At 34.8% G+C, this 18,225-nt stretch overlaps 1 protein-coding gene across 5 annotated transcripts in view; it reads right to left on the bottom strand.

Annotated features, from left to right (window-relative positions):
* Positions 1-18,225, bottom strand: part of CDH18 (cadherin 18) — a 526,050-nt gene that overhangs the window by 125,983 nt on the left and 381,842 nt on the right. The window lies entirely within an intron of this gene.

Here is an 18,225-nt window from a genome sequence, read left to right as displayed (position 1 = left end):
TTTACATGATGACACTTAAAATCTTGGTAGTAATAATTCATCTTTCCAACTTCCTTACTGTAGTGTTCTAGGTATCTGGAAGATTCTTTATGTTAGCTATTTGACTGCTGTTTGTTTCAATATTTAGTATATCATGTACTGCTACGTATTCTGTATTTCCCCTTCTGACTTTGTAAGGATAATGTGGCTTCCATAATTTCTTGTCTTCATTGACATTGAATCTATATGTATCCATTAACAACACAGTTCCAGCAATCTATTTTCTTCACTCATCACCAATTCAATATATGCTGAATACGTTTCTGCTCTGTTTAAAATGTGGGATCCAGACACATATAAGACAGAGCTTATGATATTAGAATGTTATGATTAGGGTATTTACTGGTAGGGAAATAGGTATCCAAATCTGTAAAGTTAAGTAATACAGAAAATGTATTTCATTAAATGAGAAACAAAATCCAGATTTCAGAGGTCATAGTTATCAAAATGGATGAGTATGGACCAAAGAGTACTTTATGGCAGAATGGAATGTTTGTAGGTTATGGAAGGGTAAATATAGAAGTAGGATCGCCTTGTAAAGAAGGTGTGTTCATCTTACATGGTCATCTGACATGAACAAAGGATTTTGAATGTATATAGCTATAGGGATTGGATTCATTGGAAAATGATCATAAGAGAATGGTAGGGATTAGGTTCTCAGTGATTCAAATACTCTGTTTCTCTCTTTTGTTCCTCACGGGATTGGTGGTTTGAATAGCTTTGTTGCTGTCCCTGTAAAGTCAAGACTGACTAAGCTTCACTGCTTGTCAGATGTTATTACTACTAGCTGTGGCTGAGCAGATGCAAGGTTATCTCTAAAGCTACATTTCCCACATTTGAGACTCTAAAGTGTCAGTGGGTAACAGATTAACTTCAGATATTTATTTCCATTTTTGTTATATAAATGATTTCATTTTTAAAGAAAAAAATATGTATTATATTAAACACTGGCATCCTAGAATTAAAACAAAAACAAAACCCCTCGACATATTTAGCCTCCAGCTATGACTCATGGAATTAGCAACCATAAATTCATGAAGGAAGACATTTTTATGCTTTAGTAGGAAGATTCAATTTTCCTCCTCTATATTTTTTCTCTTCCTACCATGAAAATTGATGGTGAAGCATTTTATTTCTCCTGAGGATAAAAGGAGGAAGAATTCACAAGTTTTGAGTACGGACTTAGGTTCTCCTTTCAGGTATATATATCTCATATATTTTCCCCATACACTTCATGAGAGAAAAAGCTCAAAGCTTAAAAAAAAATTCTCCCTAGACCAGAAACTTACAAAACTTTAAATATAACCCAGGACTTCCTGACATTAAAATCCTAACACTACAGTGACATTATTTCAAGGAATTAACCTGTGGCGTCTACAAGAGAGGCTTGACCTGTTTTGAAAGAGTGACAAAAGAGAGGGTGGGAGGAGGGAGAGGGAGAAAGGCAGAGAGAAAAGAGAGAGGAACATCATACAAAAGTAAGTGTTACCATCTCTGTGGATTTAGAGTCATAAATCAGACAGATTTAAGGAGAATATAGTTATATTGATCTATCATCAAAGATACTTCTCATTTTGAATGATTTTGACTTTTTTTTTCCTATTTGATTTATTTTTATATCTGTTATTGGTGTTTCAATGTGATCTATAACTTCAAAAGATCAGTCTTGCTAGTTAATATATTTAATAACCATACTAATAAAATCACAGGGCTGCCAGGGCATTTGTGAAAGCCAAATAGTTTATATATTTTCAGGCTTTCAGCATGACTACCCCATTCATCAAAAATATAATGAGACAGCACTATATGGAGAAAATAAACTATGGATTTAAAAAAAAAAACCTATCTGGGAATAAATTTCAATGGTGATGATGACAATAATGATGGAACTACGGGCAGTTATTAAGTATTTATCAAGCATTATGAATAATGCTTTATGTTGATCATCACACTAGATTCTCACATCAAATGCCTATGGAAGTTATTCATATTATCCCATTAAAAAAAGGATTATAAGAGTAGAAAGGATAAGAAAACTGCCCAAGGACAGGCAGGTTTGAGATAGCCAACATTCAGTCCGGACAATTAGAATTCAGAGTCTGCTGTCACAATCACTTCCCTATGATTATCTGATTTCTTTTGAGTAAATCAGAGAAAATGCTGCAAAGAGGCTGAAATGGATTTTGGGAATATGTCTGCATCTTGCCAATGTGTTTCAGAAACAATGTCTGGTTGCCTTGCCCTGGCCGGATTCTGATAGCATTGGAATCCAAGTTCTGAATAACGGCAAGAAGATATCAGACAAATAGTGGGTAATTGTGGGTAACTGAAAGATGCGACTCCAAAAGCTAAGGATTGAGTCTTTTGGACAATAGAAGAAAGAGTGGTCAACTTAGAAAGGAAAGATTCATCTTGCTCCAAGAGGCCATTTCCTGTTTATGTTCTTTTTGCAGGGAATCAAATACCAATACTGCTAATCAGGGCTGAACTATGATTGATTTGACGAATGCAGTACAATGGAAGTCACATTATTGCATTTTATGCCCTGGACTTAAAAGTACTGAAAACTTCTCCCTTGGTCTTTGAGAGCCATGTGCTGTCATGTAAGTAGTCTAGCGACGCAGCCTGAGAGAGCACACAGAGAAGCCCTGAGATAGAAAGGGCAACGGATCCATCTGAGCTTCTCCAGCTTTTCCCACTGAGGCACTAGGCCTATGAGTAGACACATCTTTACGCATCCGTACAAGTCCAGGTATCGACTGAATGCCACCAAGTAACGGGACCAATGCCACATGGATCAAATAATCACTCAGATAAGCCCTGCTAAACTTCCTGATTTCCAAAATCACTGTTGTTTTGAAAACTCCGGGTTTGGGGGTAATTTGCTACACAGCAATGGCATTCAAATTTGGAATACACACACACACACGTGCACACACACACACACACATATGCACACACATACACATGCACACACATATAATACATGCACACACATTTATTACTCATAGTTGGCATTCTAGATCTACCCCAACATTATTAAATCAAGACTATATATTTCCTCAATATTATTTTTTCTTCCGTTCTTTTCTCTCTCTTCCACCTACCCACCCAAACGTTCTCTCCAGAGTTGGAATGCATATAAACATACATATATATAAACACACACATTTCAAATATTTCTGCTACAGTGCATATAGATATATTCTATTGGTCCAGGTAAAAATTGTATTTGAAAGATAAAAAGAAACTGACCTCCATATAATTGATATGTACTGAACACATGACATATGATTTCTATAAATAATGAAGTTTTAAGATTCTTATCATCTGGAGATGTGCATGCTATGGAGAATAATATTATTTATGATATTTATGAGACTTTATGTATTATTTTTATTATTTTATTTTATTTGAGAGAGAGGGCATGAGTGTGAGTGGGGGAGAGGGGCAGAGGGAGAAAGAGAATTTTAAGCAGACTTCATGCTCTGTGTGGAGTCCCAAGAGGGGCGCAGTCCCACAAGCCTGGGATCATGACCTGAGACATAATCAAGAGTCGAACGACTCAACTGACTGAGCCATTCAGGTATCCCTTTTAAGAGATTTTTTAATCAAGAGAATTGGAAACATAATTTCAAAGTCCTAAAATATTAGATAAAAATATTTTATTACTAAATATTGAATGTTTGTAGAAATACTCTACCTTAAATAGAAATGCATTTTTGGGGAAAATAATAATGAAATAATAATTAAAAAGAAATCCAGAAGTACTTAAGTATGATTATTCCAAAATACTTGTTTGCATAATTTATAAAAAATTGATGGCCTCAAAATGCATATACAAATAAGAAATATTAAGTTTATCACATAGATATATTATGCCTATTGAAACGTTGGCATAGTTTTTTTTTTTTTTCTGCTTCTTACTTTCTCCATAATTAATCTATTTTTTCTTCAGTTTTTATTTATGATGCTTAAAACTCATTTAAAAATATAAGATTCTTTATATAGGATTTTTTTTGGTTGTAGTTACCATTTAAGAAAGAATATTTAATATTACTATATTGAAAAATTTGAAATATTTGCTAACTATATGTAAAACCATTAATTAAGAAAAACACTAAAACATTGCTTTATAAATATAAACATATATACCAATGTCTAGTTCTATTAGTAAGGGTATAGTTGAGAACATAGATCCATAAGTAACTCAAAATTGATGATTTCTCTATAGTACCAATTTAAATATTACACTATCTGCTTTCTTGATTTTTAAAAGAAAGTTTTATTTTCTTTTTAGAGTATGGTTTTATTTTATGATTCACTATATCATACTCTAATAATTTAAGAAGGCATTGTTGGGGTGCCTGGGTGTCTCAGTAGGTTGAGCGTCTGACTTTGGCTCAGGTCATGATCTCTTGGTGGGTTCAAGCCCCGCATCAGGCTCTTTGCTGACAGCTCAGAGCCTGCAGCTTGCTTCGGATTCTGTGTCTCCCCCTCTCTCTGCCTCTCCCCTGCTTGAGCTCTCTCTCTCTCTCTCAAAAAAATAAACACTAAAAAATAAAATAAAAAAACAAAAAGGCATTGTCATTTTCAATAAGGTGTTTATCACATTATGCATTCCATACGTATGAATATGTATGTATGCACATATATTATAAACACATTTTATATATGTCACATATAACACATATGCAATACGGAAGCAAATTCATATACCCAATCACTAAAATTACTTTAAGATTTCAAGGGTATACATACTTATATGTTTATTTCTTTTGGCACATAATCTAACACTGAATCGTTAAGGCAATGGTGGACAATTCAAGTGACTGAAGTTTTGAGAATAAAAGTTAAAGAATGTTGTCAGAAGATTCAAGTATATTCAAGAAGCAACACAAGAAAACTGCAAATGTAATTTTAGAATATAGTAAACTAATCCCTTGGCCTTCAAACATGGCCATGAATTCTCATTGCTTTTGATCTTTTAAATATAAGTCTAATGTAAAAATATAACAAATTAATCATGCAACCATGCCACTGCCTATATTTTTCTGCAAATTTAAGAATGGTAAGAGGGTAACATGTTTGACAGTATTTGGAGGAAGATATTAGAAGGACTGTGTAAACTTGACTAAGAATTCAATTGTATATGTCTAATTTTCATTAATTTATAGATAAATTTACTATTAATTAGTAATCGATGGGTACCCATTGTGGCTCCAGTATCACTGAGAGGCAATATGGTAGGATCATGTGAACTGGGAAACAAGTTATGAATATCCCTTACTAGCACAGAGGTGAGTCACATAAAGTAATAGGAACATTAAGTAACTCAAAGAAACATGAATGTTTTATAGAAAGAATCTTATTCCTGGGAAAGAAGTTTCCTCATGTATGAAAGCCTCATCTGTCCACATTCTTGAATGGTTTAAGTGAGCAATTATAGTAGCCAGGGTGTACTCTTACCATCTACTAGATGTAAGTGATGTAGAAAGTTAATAATCTGGTAACATGTTTCACTAGAAGCTAAAGGATAGTAACACAATGTACAACATAGCAGGATGGGTACTACACTCTAATTTAAATGGTAGTCACAAAATACTTGAGTGCTTGTTGAATTATGTAAATGCAAAATGCTGTTGTTTTTACTGTGTGATAGAAAAATGACATAGGATTTATTACTTTTTTGATTACTAGAGGCATGGAAGCTGAATCCATCAGTATGTGAACAGATATTTGGTCTTTTGATAAAGGGAGTAAACAGAAAGTCCTGAACACATGAAAGATGAGGCTGGAAAGATATTTCTTATAGGATTTGTAGAGTGGGGCTTTTAGCCAGTATGTGAATATTTTTCTAGGAAGGGATTCCTAGGCAAGAAAATGTAGCTAAGGAGCAAACATTAAACATTCGTTTTATTCTCTCTGGCTATACAATTTTACTGTGTTTTCCTAATATTTGGATTCATGGAGTAATATGTTGTTGATGGGTGAAATTGCAACCATGGAAAAGGAAGCAATTATTAAAAAGTGATAAATATGTCATGCTGTTGATTGCTGAGAATACTAGATAATTTGACATGTTGCTCAAATGAGGAACTTGGGTTAATAAGATTTATTGAGAGTCTGCTCAACAGTAGGAACAAAACAACAACAACAATTAAAAGATAGTATCCTGGATATGTTGGGTATAGATATGAACAACCAAATAGTTAACTCAGCTAAAATAGAAAGTTTCCACCAAATGTTAACTTTTATTCTATTTCTCCAGTGAGCATAAGATCATAAACTGGTAGATTAGTGAAAGCTAACAGGTATTGGAATTCTTAGAGCTCTCTATATTTGTTTTGTGAAAGGTGTAAACACCTCTTTCTTTAATCTTTGCATAACACATGCTATATAATGACTGTCATCTAAAAAAAAAAGTATACAGAACCTGAATTTATTCAAGTTCTTGTAGCCAAATCTGTGAAAAGAGTTATCTATATATAATAGAAAATAGTGACTGAGTGAGGATTTGGGCACAGGGTATTTATTAGGGACCAACGGTGAAGGATGGAGAGGGAACACAAAAGGACAGAGGAAGATATTAGTCTGGGGTGCACATCCAACAACATTTAGGCTAATGCGGCAGGGATGTATTGCCTGAGTGTCCAGTCTTTATACATCCAGCCTTTATACAACCCATCTCACTCAGTCACTAGATGAGGGTTGTCCTGGAAAGACATAGCTTCAGCAAGGTGTCTATCAGCACTTGAGATAGATCTTGAAGGAGCTGACAGCTGGCAGTAGGGTGTGGATCACACTCCCCAGCCTGGCTGCAAGTCCTTCCTCAAAGGAGACTCAGCATCACGCATCTGTTTCTACCAAACAGTAACCTTACTTTGCTTCCCCTAATTTCTAGTGGAAACTCTCCTCGTCTTTATAGAAGCTGTACACTACACTGAAAATGCTCATGTGATCTCACTTTTAAGAGTTAGTTCCCTTGTTGCCAAATCCACTGAATAACATCCACTCTCATCTTTCCATCAGCAAACTGGCCACAGAGTACTATCCCTATGTTTTCCGAAGACTTCATTTGTCCTGTCTTCCTCAATTTTACTCACTTCTGTTTTGTATTGCCATTGCTCTCATTTACTTATTGTTATACTAACTTACTTATTAATTTTGACAACAATTTGTCCTTTTCCACTAGAATAAAAGCTCCACAGGGCGAGGATTTTTATTTGTTGTGTTTTCGTTGCTGTGCCCTCATTGCTTAAAACAACCCCCAACCCATAGCTGTCCTTAATGAATATTAGCTGAATGAGTAGAGTGCTTTAAAACCCACGGAAATGCATCGGAGCATCAAGTTTTGAATTTAGAATAATACTAGACGAGATATAAAACAAATAAACCTACTAAATTTAATTTACCTCCTTTGAATATTAAATGTATAAATTTTTCAGGGCTGCTGCAACAAGGTGCCACAAGCTGGGAAGCTTAAAAACAAAAATTTACTGGGGCACCTGGGTGATTCAGTCAGTTAAGAGTCCAACTCTTGATTTTGGCTCAGGTCGTGACCTCACAGTTGGTGAGACTGAGCCCTACATAGGGCTCCACAAGCCTGCTTGGGATTCTCTCTCTCTCCCTCTCTGTCTCCCCCTCTCCTACTTACTCTTGCTTTCTCTCAAAAATAAACAAATAAACAAATAACTGCTTCACAGTTACAGAAGCTAAAAGTCTGAAATCAAGGTATTGATAGAGTCAGTTCCTTCTGAGGTCTGTGAATGCTAGATCTGTTCTAGGCCTTTCTCTTTAGCTTGTAAATGGCCATTTTCATCCTCACATGGCATTGTTCCTGCATCGTCACATCCTGTTTCCTGTGAGAGTATCTGTATGTCCAAATTTTCCCTTTTCATAAGAATATTACTAATACTGTATCACGGACCATCCTAAGACCTCAATTTAACTTGACTACTTCTGTAAAGACCCTATCTATTTCCAAATAAGGCCACATGCTGAGGGTTAGGAATCCAACATATAAATTTGGGAGTGTGGCAATTCAACCTATGACACTAAGCAAAACAAAAACAAAAAAAAAAACAAACAAAAAACAAAAAACAAAAAACGGATCATGCCAAGAAAAAATAAATATATATGGAATATGTAAGCCTGTTCTTTGAGTCTATACTAGTGAAATTCTTTAAGCAAAACCATAAGAGATAGTTTGACCCAAAAGGGATTGGTGAAGACACCCTAAGATAAGAACACAAGATATGAAAATATATGTAAAAGAGTCCAATGTCCAAGTAAGATGGAGATAGAGAAGGACCTTTTTGATGGCAGCCTGAGGGATCTGATGTTAGAGATTATACAAGCATATGAGCATGAAGAGTGGCTTTGGACTGATTCTTCTATCCCTTTATCTATAGAGCCAGTCCTTCCCCCAACTAGTAGTTAAACAGTGCCCACTGGAATCCAGCCCTGTATTAGAGACAGACAAAATCACTGCCTTCATGAAGCTTACATTCTAGAGAAGGCAGATTAGTGAAAAAAAAATTTTAAGCAAAATAATTACCTACATTATATGTAGAAGATTAGGTTGTATTGATTGCTGGGAGGGTGGGGGGTGTGTGAAGCATCTAGTTTGGGCTTGCCGTTTTAATGAGGACTGTAATAGCAGTGTGTTGGAGTTAGCTAGGACTGGATCACAGGAGATTGTTAAAATTTCAAGAATTTGAGAAGCTGGTTAGTAAATATAGCCGTTATTAAAATTAAGTAGTAAATTTACAATTCAACATCGTATTTAAAAAAATAATAAATACTGAAAACTCATCACTTTCTAATTGAATTACTATATTTTACTATTATTTGTGCTCTTGGTGTCATTTATGTCTATTTTATCTATACTGTCGAAATTTTATAGAATGGTGTTATACTTTTGATCCTTTCCCAACTCCATATTCTGTGGTGTCATCTTAGTAATTTGAAAATCATTGGCAGTGTAAGTATTTTCACAAGGGAATTCAGCAAATGCGACTAAATCAAGGTTCCATTTACTGATTCAGTGATTGCCTAGACCTGAGAAAGTAAAGCATTATTAAACTCAGATGTGTAACAATTACATTTTGAATATATGAAAAGTTGATAAAATATTTTAAGGAAAACTTAGAAAAAATATTCATGTAATTGATGAAAAAGTGAAGTACATACAGACATCTTTTAACTACACATTAATATAAACAAAAAATATTAACCAGCACCCAAACTTATTTGTCAATGACCTGAGCAACTTCTTTGCTGAATTAGCATTATTTATTTTAAGATTCTGGCAATATTCGTTGAGTTACAACAATAGGTGGTGAATGGATGCAAAGGTTTGACAAAAAAAATCAACATAAGCATTCTGTTAGAATCAATAGGCTATGTGGAATTTACCATAAAGTGTAATGCATGTTTTATAACTGTAAATTGGGTGTTTCATGTCTTTCATACCAGTAAAATGGCAATAAACATATGTACTTATATAAATGCATATATATCTCTGGTTGTTAAATATTTACTAGCACACCACTGACTGCTAGGGACAAATAGACTTGAAAGAGGTGACAGAAAAGAGTTACAGGCAAAAGGAGTAACATGTACAAAGGCTTTAATGTGGGTGCTCTCTAGCTTATTGGAGGGTAATTTGCAAAGCCAGCATCTCTAAAGCAAAAAGAACAAGAAGAGATGAGATCAGAATGTCATGATGGGTCAGATTACTTACAGACAGGCACATTATTGCAAGGCCTTCAACTCTGGCCATAAATGAGATGGGAAGCCACTGGAGGCTTTGAACAAAAGCATGACACGATCTGATCTATTTTAATGTGACTGTTTTAGCTGCTGTGTTGGGAAAAGACTGTGTGGAAGAAGGGTGGAATTAAGGAGGTAGGTTAGGAGATATTTACAATAAAGTTAGTTAAAATATACGTGAAGAGATATGGTTGGAAATGGGGTATATCTTGAAGGTAGGGTTTGCTGATGGATAGATTTGTTATAGGAAAGCAAAACAGTAATGGAGTATAACCCAAGATTTTTGGACTAAATAAAAAAAGCTGTGAGAGCAGTGTGTGGGAAGTAGTTGGAGTTCAGGAATTTGACTTTGGACTTTCTCTGCGATATGGGTCCAAGACATGGGGCAGAGACGTTCATTTGGCACACATAATGTTCGTGTTCAGAGGAACAGTCCAGACTAGCCTTATAAATGTGGTCAGCATAAAGATAGTACTTGAAGCCATTAAACATGATGATATTAGCAAAGGAATGAGTGTCCAGAAGACATTCAAATAGGCCAGGGAGTTTGGGAGAAAATATGGAAGTAAAACATAACCAGTAATCATTGAGAAAAGAAACCAAGAGAATGTAACATCCTAGAAAAGTATTTCAAGGAACAGAAACTAATCCAACGTGACAAATGCTGTTGCTAAGTCAAGTCTGATGTGATCTGAGCAGTGTAGGAAATGAATGGAAATCAGGGACACCATAATGGGAAACATGGCAGTCAGATCTAAACTTAACCATAGGTATGAAATGAAGAAAAGAATATGTGAGACAATTTGGAGTAAATTTTTAAGGACAAGACAACTGATTGGATGTAGGGTAGAAGGGAATGGGAATGATTCAAATGTCTCTTGATTAGTTGGCTTAAGGAGTGGGGTCAGTGACAAATCTCTCTACAAGATTAGAAGTAGAATATAAAGATCAGTGAAGAGAGTGTTAATTCATGGCTATATTGACTTTTATGTGCTTAAAAGCTATCTTTGTGAAAAAGACTGATGAGTAGTTGAACGCATTCAGTAGAAAGGTCTGGGTTGGCAAGTCAGGATAATAATGATAGTTACAAAGAAATGAATAGATATAAACTCACTCTTGCCCAACATAATGAAGAGAGTGCCACTTAATACAATTGATGGCCTAAATTGCTCTCTATTGAGTCTTCATTCCTTTCATTGTATACTAAAATTTTAATAATCAGGACAGAAAATAAAATATTTTATGAAAAAACAGGCAAGTGAGATAAAAAATCAGTGCATCTAATTTTAATGTATATAAAACAATAAAAGACTTTTAACTGAATATAATATTGTTCTGTTTCTTCTATAAATATGACTATTGGATGGACAGAATTAGCAGAGTTACTCCTTTATGTTAGCAAGATATGAGTCTGGTTGGTTTAAACAAAAGTATGAAAACAGCTGGACTACACTGAATTTTCCTCAACCATATTTGGAGGATTTTTGCACAATATAGGGATCATTTAGAGACTCTTAGAAATTAGACAACATGTCCCAAAAGTGGAAGAAAAAAATTACGGTAAAAAAGCTAATTTAAGAAGGAGGGGAGTAGATTATTTTTTTATTTTTTAAAATTCCTGATGTAAACAATCCATCTACAATCCCACCGCTGCCATTCATGTATTAGTTATCAAAGTGGCTCTTCCTTTGTCAAGCTATATCCTACATGAAACCTGCCAACTAGAATTAATATATATAGACTCTGCCCTATTGTAGCTTTCTGTATTCCATTAAATAGCATACACGGTTAGGAGGAATCCATTGTTTTATTGTTGTTGTTGTTTGTTTGCTTGGTTGGTTTGTTTGGTTTTTGGCTTGTGCATGTTTATGTGTTTTGTTTTGCGTTTGCAGCTAAGAATGCTTCCAGGGTGTAAAGTGGACCAGGATCCTACAGTTTGGAGTAGCCACTTTCTATTTATCATCTCAAGATCTTTCTTCAACCAATAACTTGCCATTCACCAGCTTTTCATTTTGTTTCTTAGTAGGGGGACAAGGTGGGGGAAAAAAAAAAGAACTAAGAACCTAAGGCAGCCTAGGAAGAAAGTAGAAAATACAGCATTAATCAGTATAATGTACTCCAGACTGAATACAAAGATCTGGTTCCCTGAAAATATTTGGGAATTCTCTGTACAGAATTATTTAACATTTGAAGAGTGATTTATATTAGAGAGCAAGATATAATCAGAAAAGGATATGGAACAAGGATTGAACTAGGGAGGCAATTAACATGGCAAATGATGGCTGAGGAAGAAATACTAAATGGGGCATTGATTTAGTTATTCAGAGACTTTTTCTATTAAAACAAACCCAGAAATCATATCACTTTTGTTGATTTAGCACCTTTTGCTGCTTATTTTAATACTGTTCACTCTTAGGGTTCCAGAGAACCTATAAATGTCTTTCCACTGATTCAAGTACCATTCATCAAAGTTACAGCATGAGCTCACTAGGCAAGAGTTTACACATCTTGCTTTGATTTCCCTTCCAGAAATAATTCTAAAAGGAATTAATTAAAGAGAGAGCACCAAATGTGAGCACAGGTAAGCCTGAGATACTTAATGTGTATAGATAATTGAGACAGTATATCTAGTTGGGATTTTCAGGTATTCTCAGTTAATTTAGAAGAAACAGAGTAATACACATGAGCATAACTCTTTTATTTTACTCCTTCTTTATGTTACTTGAGGTCCAAAATGATTATATATTGTCAATGTTTGTGTTGATTTATAATAGAAATTTGTTTACTCAAGCCTTGTGTGTGTGTGTGTGTGTGTGTGTGTGTGTGTATATATATATATATATATATATATATATTACTTCTTAATATCTCCTTTATGGGAACTTTAGCAAGGTCACTGAACCAACCAGTCATTTCTCAAACTCTGAGGCTATTTTCAGATTATAGGCTGGGTCAAGACACTTTACAATATACCAGAACAACATTCAGAGCTTTGTTGAAGGACTTATAAAGTATCTAAGGAACTTACATTTTACTCATAAAAAATGAAGACAAGATAATATTGTTTTTTTGAAGTACTGAAGAAATACAGATAGCAATCATCCAATAACATATTTAAAATCACTCAGAGAATGATGCCTGGGTGGCTCAGTAGGTTAAGTGTCTGACTTTGGCTCAGGTCATGAGCTCACAGTTTGTGAGTTAGAGCCCAGCATCAGCCTCTGTGCTGACAGTGGGGAGCCTGGAGCTCACGCAGAGTTCCATGTCTCCCTCTCTGCTGCCCCTCCCCCACCCCTGCGCGCGCGCACGCGCGCGCGCGCGCGCGGGCGCTCTCTCTCTCTCTCTCTCTAAGATAAACATTTAAAAAATAAATAAAAACATAAAATCACTCAGAGATAGTAAGTGCCACATGTTGTTACTGTCATTAAAATTTACATTTGTAATGAACTATTTGAAAAATATTTTGTATTCAGCCACAATAAAAGCATGAAATCTTGCCATTTGCAGCCACATGGGGGGACCTTAAGAGCATCACGATAAGTGACATAAGTCGGAGAAAGACAAATACTGAATGTTCTCATATATTTGTAGAACCTAAAATCAAAAAACAAAAACAAAAACCTCACAGATACAGAAAACAGATTGTTGGTTTCTAGAGACAAGCAGGGAGTAGGTAAAATGGGAGAAGGAGGTTGAAAAGTAAAAACTTATTTATAAAATAAATAAGTCACGGAGGTGTAATGTACAGCATGGTGACTATAGTTAGTAATACTGTGTTGAATATTTGAAAGTTGCTAAGGGTAGATCTTAAAAGTTCTCATCACAAGAAAAAAAAAATTTAACGATGTAAGGTGACAGACGTCAACTAGACTTATGACAATAAGTCATCATTTCACAACATGTGTACTGTTGGATTATTATGTTGTACATCTAAAAATAATGTCAATTATGCCTCAATAAAAATAACATTTCTTATTCCATTTAATATTTTGAAAAATTTACTGTTTTTTTTTTCTATTTTAAACTCCACTTTTTGATCACCAATTGCATGCTTTAGTCATTGGGCTTTTCTCTTAACTATATTTGTAAAAATGACATACTTAACTTTGGTAATATAGTGTGGTTGATGGTCTAGGGTTTAAAATCAATTGCCTACGTTCAAACCTTGGTTCCACCATTCCCTTGCCTAGCTTTCCTCAGCTGTAACATGGAAACAATACTAAATATTTTATTTGATTAATGTGAAAGTATATTAGTTAATTCATGAAAACATTTAGAATAATGCATATTACATAGCATATCCTCAATACAGTTATCATCTGCCTTTTTTTTAAAGAAAAGGCATTTCTGTTTTTCAGTTTTGTTAAAAAAAAATGGGCATATATATATATTTTTTTCCAAAGCAAAAATGCAAGTCAGAAACTTCACAGTGCAAGAAGTGTTCTCTGATTTGCATTTTCCCCCCAGAGAATTTAGAACCCTGAGCTATTTGTTTCCATCGCCCCAGCACTGGCAGCATCTCAATCCATAGCTCCAGAGGTTTGCATTTTTTATATTTGCAATTCCTGTTACAATTGTATCTCTTAACCATGTTTTCTACAGGTTTTTATCCAAAAGTCCACTTATTTCCCCATCATTCTTTCTGATTTTCTTTTCAGTGAATGTAAAGCTTTTATGCTACTTCCAAACCCAGGGTTCTTTCCTTTAAAGACTTTTTCCTTTAATCTGAACTATATCGGCAGGCCTTTATTATACACGGTCATGAGTCATTTATCTCCAGGTACGTGCGTATATACATAATCATGAATACCATCCATGTGCTGAGTATAATGTTAAAGATAATTTTTGCAGCCATTTCACTTGTCACCTTACTGACTTACTTTGGTCCTTGCTTACCAAAATATAGGTTTATGGAACACTTAAAAATCTACTATTTCCCATCTTTTCTTTTGAATTTGGTCACCACCACTTAGGTGAAGAAGAAGAACTTTATGTGTCCCACCCTCCCTGTGTCTTAGATGTGTGCCTTCCATGGAAGCGTCGCCCCCATGCCTTCGTGCACGTTCTCCAAATGACTGCTGTCTGATTCACAGCAGCCCGCAAAGATTGCTCTGATTGCTGGAAGCCTCGAGGTAGAGAACACAGTGATGTCCCAAGTAGTGGTCAATGCAGTGTATTCATTTATACTGTATTAATTGGTCTCCAGTCTGCATACCTAGCTCCTTGTCCTAAAAAAAATATAAAATTCTTATATGTTCTGGTCTCTGTGATGTGTCTTTACCCTATAGTAGATTATATATTGCCCTCAGATTTTACATTACAGTTCTGACAAACAGAATTAATAATGAAGCAAAGATATCAACTAAATCTCTGTCAACAGATATTAAATGTGGCCTATTTCCTCCGATTGCATTTTGCATGTTAATACAACCAAATTCTAACAAATTACAAATCACCAAAATCATTCAGTTAATGCCTTCAATGAAGCAATCAATTCAGGGAGCATTGATTGCATTATCACTTGCTAAATACTTAGAACAAATAGGGATACAGAGCACAGTCCCAAAGCAGGTACGTACACAGATTAACTAGCATGACTTTTTTTTAACATTAGATAACATGAGTTCAATCTGGATTACTTCAAACACTGTTTTAAAAATGGATTTAGAGAATGAGATGTGGAAGGGTTGGATAGCTCCTAATTAATATTTAAATTATTTTCTGGCTGCTGAAACATGTAGGCTCTCACTGAAATGACAGGGAAGACCCTGGATATAATTATACTGTTCGATTAACTTCCTACTTGTACCTTGGAAATGTTGTTCACATTCAAGCCAAGCTCTTTTTCCCTGAGGTATTCTTGTAATGGCACGTAGGAATTTAAGATAAAGGAAAGGATTTCTCTCATGTAATATCATATCAACGCTATTTCTGCAGAACTATTTATACTGTGTGAAAGAAAAAGCTTATAAAGAACTATATTTTGATACATAACCATAGCATTACCTCGTAGAGCAAGATGATATGTTTTTTTTCTTTTTTCTTTTTTTTCTGCTTTTCCACACTAGACATCGAGGCAGTGCTGAAAACAATGTATTGATTAAAAGCATGGGCTCCGAAGACAGACTACATAGAGTCCAAATCCTATTCTCACTGATTAACCATGTGACTTTAAGGAAATTCATTCTCCATGACTCAGTTTCCTCCTTTAGAAAATGTGGGTTATGACTGTTTATCTTGAGAGACGGCTGTTGTAATGATTAAATAAAAGAGCATGTGCGAAGCACTTAGAAAGCTGCCTAGAAAAGCATAAGTGAAATCATAGACGAAAATTAGTATTGTCCTATTTTTATTATACTACATGTGTCAGGATGACCAGATAATATAATAAGTTTCTGGGAAATATTCTCTCAGAGAAGATGCTTGGATGAACATTGCTCTCACAAATTTTTTAGTATTTTGAAGTTTACCAAGCTTTGTAACATGCTGTAATTTTTAACTGAAAATGGACCTATGAGGTGAGAGATTATGATATTTATGCATTACTCCCAGTTTGTTGATGATGACAAAGGCACAAAATATCAAATAAGTCATCTATGGCCTAACTCATCTAGGCCTATGTAACCAGAAATGCCTACCAGAGTGTTTTATATTTTACTATAGTCAACTGGTTTTTTTTTTTTCAATATTTACTTATTATTTTTGAGAGAGAGAGAGGGAAGGAGGGAGGGAGAGAGAGACAGAGAGAGAGAGAACGTGAGCTGGGGAGCTAGGGAGGGACAGAGAGCAAGGGAGACACAGAATCCAAAGCAGGCTCCAGGCTCTGAGCTGTCAGAACAGAGCCCAACGTGGGGCTGGAACTCATAAACCCTGAGATCATGACCAGAGCTGGAATCTGATGTTTAATCAACTGAGTCTCCCAGATACCCCATAGGCAACTGTTTTGACATATGAATATAAGATCTCTATGTTGATGTTTAGTCTTTAGGTGATTCTTCTTAGATTATGTAAAAATAAAATTTACATATGCCAATGCATGTGGGAACTCTAGAAATTGTCTTCCAGGTTTAATTTTCATGTCAAAGAGGTGACATTGTGCCCCATGTCAAAGAGGCACAATTGCTATTGTGCTTTTTATTATTATTATTTTTATTATTATTATTATTATTATTATTATTATTTTTCTCTTTGAGAAACCACTCCTGGAAGACCACAAGAAACTAGAGATGAGTGTTTGTCAAACTCTTGATAATACAGTCCTTTATTATTGGATGTTGTATTTGATGGTTGGAAATATATGTGGCAACTGGAGGTTAAATCTAATGAATAAGTGATTTAGGTAGATGATTATTTTTTATCATTTTTAAATTTTTTTAAAGTTTATTTATTTTTGAAAGACAGAGACGGAGTGCAAGGTTGGGGGGGGTGCAGAGAGAGAGGGAGACACAGAATCCAAAGCAGGCTTCAGGCTCTGAGCTGTCAGCACAGAGCCCAACATGGGGCTCAAACTCACGAACTGTGAGATCACCACCTGGCCAAAGTTGGATGCTCAACCGACTGAGCCACCTAGGTGCGACAGAGATCTAGGTAGATGATTATGATGTGTTTGAGCCAAAAAATAAATAAATAAATAAAGGGAAAGAGTATAAATTCTTATGAAGCAGGCTTTGTGTGTATTTGTGTGTGTGTGTGTGTGTGTGTGTGTGTGTATCAATCTACCCATCTTTTGAATTATTTTACCTTTTTGTTTTGTATTACAAATTATCTCTGAGTTTGATTTTGAAAGAGGCCTTCAAAGATATGTTTAAAAACCTTAACATGGTTTTACAGAATATAATTCTCCGAAGTAATTGTCTTGAAGAGTTACAATCATTTTTATGTGTTTTGGCAGAGGAAAAATAGACATTCCCATTAATTTTTAGTCAAAATGTATATTTATTACAGGTGATGGCAGCAAGGGAAAATTTCCTCAAAGTAAAGAGGAATTTTTCTCTTACTAAAGTGCCAATGAATTGTGAAAAATTACCCATAAAACCACTATTTGCTGAAATAGACCTGGCTCAATCGATGATTTTCAATTACCAAGTTAAAAAGCCCTCCCCTGATTTTTATATAGTCTGATTCGCTTAGAGCAATAAACACTACAAAAAAGGATTATAAGCTGCAGATTTTACAACTAGGTCTGGAGCTTAATTAATAAACATTAATCACTCTTTTCACGGTTCAAAAACCATGTACAAACATTTTTCCAACCAAAAATGATACTTTTTTATTTGTTTTGGTGAAAGTGTTTTACTTTATTTTTTATGTTTTGTAAATGTTCAGTCAACATAATGTACCTTGAGAGTATAAAGAAATGTGTTGGTAATTTAAATTTTAATTATTTACCTGTAAAATTTTTGATTAGCA

This window comes from Panthera tigris, chromosome A1 (assembly GCF_018350195.1).
Source record: "Panthera tigris isolate Pti1 chromosome A1, P.tigris_Pti1_mat1.1, whole genome shotgun sequence".
Classification (NCBI taxonomy): domain Eukaryota; kingdom Metazoa; phylum Chordata; class Mammalia; order Carnivora; family Felidae; genus Panthera; species Panthera tigris.
Note: the sequence above shows the minus strand (reverse complement) of the source record. Positions and strands in the feature narration are given on the sequence as shown.